We start from the raw sequence: 8,119 nt of genomic DNA, 5'->3' as shown, positions 1-8,119 counted from the left end.
GGCTCCATAGCTCAGGGGTTAGAGCACTGGTCTTGTAAACCAGGGGTTGTGAATTTAAATCTCACTGGGGCCTCTGCAAATTTGTTAATTCACAGCATGTTTACTTATAAGTATGAAAAAGCTCTGAGGCCAACACAAGAACAGACTCTCTTTCAGTTCAATTACCCCTCTTTGCCTCTCTCTCTCACCTCCCATTCACCCCCTCTCTCTCACCACTTCCCTTCCTCCTACTCTCTCTTTCCCCCTCTCACTCTGTCTTTTCCTCTTGGGGAGAGTAGAAGGAGGATGGGGAGAGAAGAGGCAAAAGGGAGAGAGTGTGTGGGGGAGAGAGAAAAGGGAAGGAGATAAAGAGGGGAAATGGGAGGCGGTAAGACAGCGTGAAAAGAGGAGAGAGGGAGAGAAGAGAATGAGGGGAGAGAGAGAGGCGGATGGATGGAAGTGGGAGTTGGAGAGGGTGGATGCCGAGAGCGGGAAGGTGAGATTAGAGCGAGGGGAAGGGGAGAGAGAGGCAGGTGGAGGAGGGGGAAATGAGAGAGGGGAAACAGGAGAGACGAAGGGAGAGAAGAGGGAAGGAGATTAGAGGGAAGAGGGAGTGACAGAGTTAGAAGGGGGGAGGGAAGGAGAGAGGTGCGAAGTGGAGCCAGAGAATGGGAAAGTGCGAGAGAATAGATGAGAGAACGGCGGATGGAGGAAGAGCAATGAGACTGAGGAAGGGCGAAGGGGAGAGATAGAGAGAAAGTGAGAGAGTGACAGAGAAAAAGAGAAATAGGTAGAAAGGGAGTGACAGAAAGATAGAGAGAGAGTGGTAGAGACACAAAGAGGGAGAAATATAGAAGAAAGGAGGCAGAGAGGGATAGAGTGTAACTGAGTTGCCTTGGGATGTTTTAGTACGTGAAAGTTGCTCTATTGTAGTTGAGAGGTGACTATTGAAGAGCCTGAGGCAGGTATCGGGGGATGAGACACAATCTGAGTGGTGAACTGCGCCTTGCCTCATTCTTCAAACGCACAGCACTAACTGGAATGAAAAGCAACCCAATGCATGTGGCTCCATAGCTCAGGGGTTAGAGCACTGGTCTTGTAAATCAGGGGTCGTGAGTTCAAATCTCATTGGTGCCTATGCAAATTTGTTAATTCGCAGTGTGGCAAAGCCACTGAGCAACTCCAAATAACTGTTGTATATAATTCCCTTTAGTGATGTGTTAACTACAGACTGAATCTGTACCATTGTATATACTGTTTGCATGTACAGAACATTGTCCTTTTAAGAGCGCAAGCAAACATTATGATGTCATACTGCTAATCATGTGATCACCCAAAGGTGGGAAAAATGTGATGACATCATGATGCCATCCACAGGACCGCCCTGGTAGTCCTCGTGGTGCTTCAGACCTGTATTCATAGTTCTCTTGCTTCAATCTGTTTAAACTCATTAGTTTGACATTAAAAACCTTTTTGATTGATTGCCTGCATTGGACTCAATCTCTAGATAGGAATTTGGCCATTCCTACATTGGTGACCATGACTTTTGTGAACGGATTTCGCGAAAGGAACACAGCATGGAGGCAAACGCCATTTTGTTGAAGCACCGCAGTTCTGGGAGCAACAAGCGACCTCGTGGTTCATCCAAGTTGAAGCCCAGTTCGCCCTGAGAGGCATCGTTGTGATCAGACCCGATACTTATATGTGGTCTCCACTCTCGACGACTCTGCTGCCTCGTGGATCATCAGTCTTCTCGAGAATCCACCTACTGACCGCAAGTATGAGACCCTCAAGGCGCGGTTGCTACAGGTTTTCGGGCTCACGAAATCGGAGCACGCCCGGCGTCTGCTCGCTATGCCCGGGATCGGGGACTCCAAACCTTCCGAGCTGATGAGCCAGATGCTCACACTCCTCAGCTCCGAACCGCAATGCTTTCTCTTCAGAGAGTTATTCCTCAGCCAATTATTGGAGCAGGTGCAAGCGGCCTTGGCGAGATCCGAGGTCGAAGACTGCGCAATGCTCGCTGCTGAAGCAGACAAAATATTCGCAGTTACACAACAGCACTGCGCTGCCACAAGGCGCCCATCCCCACAGCCGCCGCCCCAGCTCCTCAGCCCGCGGGGCTGTGCTTCTACCACGCGCGGTTTGGCACGAAGGCGAGATGTTGCCACCCTCCCTGCAGCTTCTCTCAAAAAAAACAACTCCGTCCAATGAAGAACGGGTCTAACGGGCGCCCCGCGGCCGCGATGGCAATTGGCAATGCAGGCAAGCTGCTCTTCATCACAGATGCCATCTCCGGTCGTCGGTTCCTGTGCGACACCGAGGCGCAGTACAGCATTCTACCCGCGTCAGCTCTTGATGTACAGGCTGGGAAGCACGGCTTCCCCCTCGAAGCGATTAATGGCGGTGCTATTCAGACCTTCGGTAGACGGTGGGTCCAGGTGTGTTTCGGCAGCCAACGGTTTTTCTGGGAATTCGTTACGGCCAAGGTTTCGCAAGCCATTCTCGGTGCAGATTTCCTGTGCGCCAACGGCCTCCTGGTTGATGTAAAGAACCGGCGGCTGATCAACGCGGCCACGTTTCACTCTATCCCTTGCCACCGTAGTAACACCATGTCACGCACCGTCTCCTGCGCTTTCCCGACTCCGGATGAGTTCGCTCACCTGCTGGGCGAATTTCCAGACCTGACCAGGCCCACGTTCTCCTCCACGGCCACAAAACATGGTGTGGAACACCACATCAGCACCACCGGCACCCCGGTCCACGCGCGGGCCCGACGACTCGCACCTGGCAAGCTAGCGGTCGCGAAGGCGGAGTTCGCAACGATGGAGCATTTAGGGATTATTCACATGTCGAATAGTCCCTGGTCTTTGCCTCTTCACATCGTACTGAAACATGGCGGTGGATGGCAGCCCTGCAGTGACTATTGGTGCCTAAACAACGCCACCACTCCTGATCGATACCCGATCCCCCACATCCAAGATTTCTCTGCCCATTTGGCAGGAAACACCGTTTTTCCCAAGGTTGACCTTGTCCGGGGCTACCACCAGGTCCCGGTGCACCCGCAAGATGTCCAGAAGACCGCAGTCATCACCCCTTTCGCTCTCTTTGAATTTTTAAGGATGCCGTTTGGGTTGAAGAAAGCTGCCCAGGCATTCCAGCGCCCATGGACTCCATGCTGCGGGTCCTCAAGTTCCTCTTCGTCTACTTAGACAACATTCTCATTGCCAGTCCAAATAAGGAGGAACACATCTCTCACCTCCGCATCCTCTTTCGACGCCTCAGCCAACATGGACTGATTATCAACCCAGCCAAGTGTCAGTTTGGTCTGCACCAAATCGATTTCCTGGGACATCGCATTACCTCAGAGGGAGCGGTTCCTTTGCAAGCAAAGGTAGAGGTGGTGACCTCCTTTCCACGCCCGCAGAACACAAAGGCCCTACAGGAATCCATCGGCATGGTAAACTTTTACCACCGTTTCGTGCCTAATGCAGCACTATTCATGCAGCCCCTGTACGAGGCCCTCAAGGGCAAGTCTGGCAAGGATCTGGTAAGCTGGACGGTTGACATGGACCGGGCATTCATCAACACCAAGCATGCCTTAGCCAACGTGACCATGTTGGCACACCCGCTACCAGGAGCCACCATCGCCCTCACCACCGACGCATCAGATTACACAATCGGCACCGTTCAGGAGCAGTGGGTGAACGGGACGTGGCAGCCGTTGGCATTCTTCAGCTGTCAACTGCGGCGTAACGAGCGGGCGTACAGTACTTTCGACAGGGAGCTACTAGCCCTTTTTCTGGCCATCCGCCATTTCCGGTTCTTGTTGGAAGGACGTCCTTTCACAGCCTTCGTCGACCACAAGCCACTGACGTTTGCCATGGCCAAGACCGCCGAACCGTGGTCATCTCGACAACAACGTCAGCTGACATGCATCTCTGAATTTACCACAGACATTCAGCACGTGGCCGGTAAAGACAACCTGGTGGCAGATTGCCTCTCCCGCGAGACCGTGCATGCGGTCCAGCTGGGCATCGACTACGTCCTCATGGCAGCAGACCAAGTCTCAGACCCAGAAGTGCAGGCTTACCGCACCAACACCACTTGCCTCCAGTTGGCCGACGTCAGGTTCCATTCAGCTGGTGCCACGTTGCTGTGTGACGTCTCTGTTCGGGACCCTCGCCCTATTGTGCCGGTCGCCTGGCGCCGCAAGGTGTTTGACGCCGTACATGGGTTGTCACACCCGGGAATGAAGGCGTCTCAGTAGCTAATGTCTTCTAAGTTCGTTTGTGGGGGCATGCATAAAGATATCCGCGACTGGGCTAACACCTGCGTGGTATTCCAAAAGGCCAAGGTTCAGCGCCACATCAAGGCTTCATTGGCCACCTTTGCAGTTCCTGAGTGACGGTTTGACCACGTCAATGTGGACCTGGTAGGACCACTTCCACCTTCCCATGGTTTGACGCACATCCTGACCATAGTAGATCGCACCACCAGATGGCCAGAGGTGGTTCCCCTGTCACCTACTACTTCGGCGGACGTAGCCTTCATGGGTCACCCGTTTTGGAGTGCCTGCTGACATCTCTTCGGACTGGGGCCCGCAGTTTTCCTCTGAGCTCTGGAATGCGGTGGCTCAAGGACTCGGTGTCAAGTTACACCGCACCACAGCCTACCACCCACAAGTGAATGGTCTGTGCGAACGTTTTCACAGATCGCTTAAGGCCGCACTGAGGGCCAGCCTCCAAGACGCTGGATGGGCAGACAAGCTACAATGGGTCATGTTGGGCCTTCGCACAGCCCCCAAAGAAGGTCTTCATGCTTCCGTGGCAGAGCTCGTTTATGGTCAGCCACTGCGAGTGCCAGGGGATTTCCTGTCAACACCAACGGAGCCATGGTCCGCCTCACGCCAGCTTATCAGCCACCAGGAAGCAGCCAGATGTTTCGCGTCGGTTCCCACATCGCATCACGGGGTTCAGGGCTCTCACATTCCAGTGGAGCTGAAACAAGCTGATTACGTGTTCATCTGCCATGATGCTCACCGGGATCCGCTCAAGGCCCCATACACTGGTCCTTTCCATTTGCTAGAGGCAGGAGACAAAACCTTCAAGGTGGATGTCGATGGTAAACTGGACCACATTTCGGTTGACCGTTTGAAGCTGGCACACCTGGACCTTGACCATCCCATCGAGACCGCACAGCCACCGAGACGGGGTCGGCCGCCCACTGTCGTCGCGCCAGAGCAAGTACAACCACTTGGCAGACTGCCCGCCATCCAACAGCTTCTGTTTCAGGAATACAGGAGTCGTTCTGACAGATTGTCAGACCCCCTAACCGTTTGACTTTTTCCATTAAAGACAATTCTGGGGGGGCACATGTGGCAGAGCCACTGAGGGACTCTGAACAACTGTACATAATTCCCTTTAATGATGTGTTAACTACAAACTGAATCTGTACCATTGTATATACTGTTTGCATGTACAGGGCGCGGTCCCTGTAAGAGCGCAAGCAAACGCCAAAACGTCATGCCGCTAATCACGTGATCACCCAAACGCGGGAAAAACATGATGATGTCATGACGCCATCCACTGGACCGCCCAGGCAGTCCTCGTGGTGCTTCTGACCTGTTAAGACCTGCATTCATAGTTCTCTTGCATCAATCTGCTAAACTCGTTAGTTTGACATTAAAAACCTTTTTGATTGATTGCCTGCATCGGACTCAATCTCTGGATAGGAATTTGACCATTCCTACAACAGCATGTTTTCTTTTAAGTACATAACAGCTCTGAGACCAACACGAGAACAGGCTCTCTCGCCCTTCCCAATCTCCATCTCTCCCTCTCCTTCCATTCAATTCCCCCGTACTCCCCCTCTTTGCCTGTCTCTCTCTTCCTTACCCCTCTCTCTACCTATCTTCCCTCTCTCTCCCTCAGCCTCTCTCTCACTTTCCCCACCTCCCATTCACCTCCTCTCTCTACATTTTCCCCTCTCTCTCACCACTTCCCTTCCTCCTACTCTCTCCCCTTTCCTCCCTCTTTCCCCCTCTAACTCTGTCCTTTCCACTTGGGGAGAGTAGAAGGAGGAAAGGGAGAGGAGGATGGGGAGAGAAGAGGCGAAAGGGAGAGAGAGTGTGTAGGGGAGAGAGAAAAGGGAAGGAAATAGAGAGAGGGGAAGTGGAGAGCTGGAAGGAGAGAGGTGGGAAGCGGAGAGACAGTGTGAAAAGAGGAGAGAGGGAGAGAAGAGAAAGAAGAGGGAGGGAGAACGAGGGGAAAGGGAGAGAGAGGCGGTTGGAGGAAGGGGGGATGCTGAGAGTGGGAAGGCGAGATAGAGCGATGGGAAGGGGAGAGAGAGGCAGATGGAGGAAGGGGGAGTTGGAGAGGGGGGATGCCGAGAGCGGGAAGGGGAGAGAGAGGCAGATGGAGGAAGGGGAAATGAGAGAGGGGAAACAGGGGAGACAAAGTGGGAAGGGAGAGAAGAGAGAAGGGGAGGGAAGGAGATCGAGGGAAGAGGGAGTGAGAGAGAGTGACAGAAAGATAGAGAGAGAGTGGTAGAGACACAAAGAGTGAGAAATATAGAAAGAAGGAGGCAGAGAGACTGAGAGAGAGCGAGAGTGTAACTGAGTTGCCTTGGGACGTTTTAGAACGTGAAAGTTGCTCTATTGTTGTTGAGAGGTGACTATTGAAGAGCCTGAGGCAGGTATCGGGGGATGAGACACAATCTGAGTGGTGAACTGCACCCTGCCTCATTCTTCAAACACACAGCACTAACTGGAATGAGAAACACACCCATGCAGGTGGCTCCATAGCTCAGGGGTTAGAGCACTGGTCTTGTTAAACTAAGTGGATCGTGAGTTCAAATCTCACAGATGCCTGTGCAAATTTGTTAATTCACAGCATGTTTTCTTTTAAGTGTGAAGGAGCTCCGAGACCAACACGAGAACAGGCTCTCTCGCCCTTCCCAATCTCCACCTCGCCTTCCGTTCAATTCCCCTGTACTCCCCCTCTTTGCCTGTCTCTCTCTTCCTTACACATCCCCCTTGCTATTTAACCCACATAAGAAGCAGGAGTAGGCCATACGGCCCCTTGGGCCTTCTCCGCCATTCAATAGGATCATGGCTGATCTGAACCTCGACTCACGTCCACTTCCCTGCCCGCTCCCCATAACCCCTAATTCCCTTATCAGCTAGGGAACTATTTATCTCCATTTTAAATTTATTTAATGTCGCAGCTTCCACAGCTCTCTGAGGTAGCAAATTCCATAGATTTACTACCCTCTGAGTGAAGAAGTTTCTCCTCATCTCAGTTTTAAAAGGGCATCCCCTTATTCTAAGATGATGCCCCCTAGTTCTAGTCTCACCCATCAGTGGAAACATCCTCACCGCATCCACCCGATCAAGCCCCCTCACAATCTTATATGTTTCGATAAGGTCGTCTCTCATTCTTCTGAATTCTAATGAGTAGAGGCCCAACCTACTCAACCTTTCCTCATAAGTCAAGCACCTCATCTCTGGAATCAACCAAGTGAACCTTCTCGGAACTGCCTCGAGAGCAAGTATATCTTTTCTTAAATATGGAAACCAAGTCTGTACGCAGTATTCCAGGTGTGGCCTCACCAGTACCCTTTATAACTGAAGCAAGACTTCCCTGCTTTTACACTCCATTCCCCGTGCAATAAAAGCCAAGATTCCATTGGCCTTCCTGATCACCTGCTGTACCTGCATACTAACCTTCTGTGTTTCATGCACCAGGACCCCCAGATCCCTTTGTACTGTAGCACTTTGCAGTTTCTCTCCATTTAGATAAGAACTTGCTCTTTGATTTTTTCTGCCAAAATGCATAACCTCACACTTTCCAACATTAGATTCCATCTGCCAAATTTCTGCCCACTGACTTAGCCTGTCTATGTCCTTTTGCAGGTTTTTTATGTCCTCCTCACTCACTGCTTTCCCTCCCATCTTTGTATCATCTGCAAACTTGGATATGTTGCACTTGGTCCCCTCCTCCAAATCGTTAATATAGATTGTAAAGAGTTGGGGTCCCAGCACTGACCCCTGCGGAACACCACTAGTTACTGATTGCCAACCCGAGAATGAACCATTTATCCCAACTCTCTGTTTTCTGTTAGATAGCCAATCTTCCAC

At 51.8% G+C, this 8,119-nt stretch overlaps 2 non-coding genes across 2 annotated transcripts; both read left to right on the top strand.

The window, feature by feature from the left end:
- On the top strand, positions 1 to 73 carry trnat-ugu (transfer RNA threonine (anticodon UGU)). The gene has a single exon. It is a non-coding gene; the product is annotated as a tRNA-Thr (tRNA).
- Positions 74 to 1,043: 970 nt separating this feature from the next.
- trnat-ugu (transfer RNA threonine (anticodon UGU)) lies at positions 1,044 to 1,116 on the top strand. The gene has a single exon. It is a non-coding gene; the product is annotated as a tRNA-Thr (tRNA).
- Positions 1,117 to 8,119: the final 7,003 nt, after the last annotated feature.

This window comes from Somniosus microcephalus, unplaced genomic scaffold, assembly GCF_052327205.1.
Source record: "Somniosus microcephalus isolate GS21.2 unplaced genomic scaffold, FLI_Smic_1.0 unresolved_chr2, whole genome shotgun sequence".
NCBI lineage: Eukaryota > Metazoa > Chordata > Chondrichthyes > Squaliformes > Somniosidae > Somniosus > Somniosus microcephalus.
Note: the sequence above shows the minus strand (reverse complement) of the source record. Positions and strands in the feature narration are given on the sequence as shown.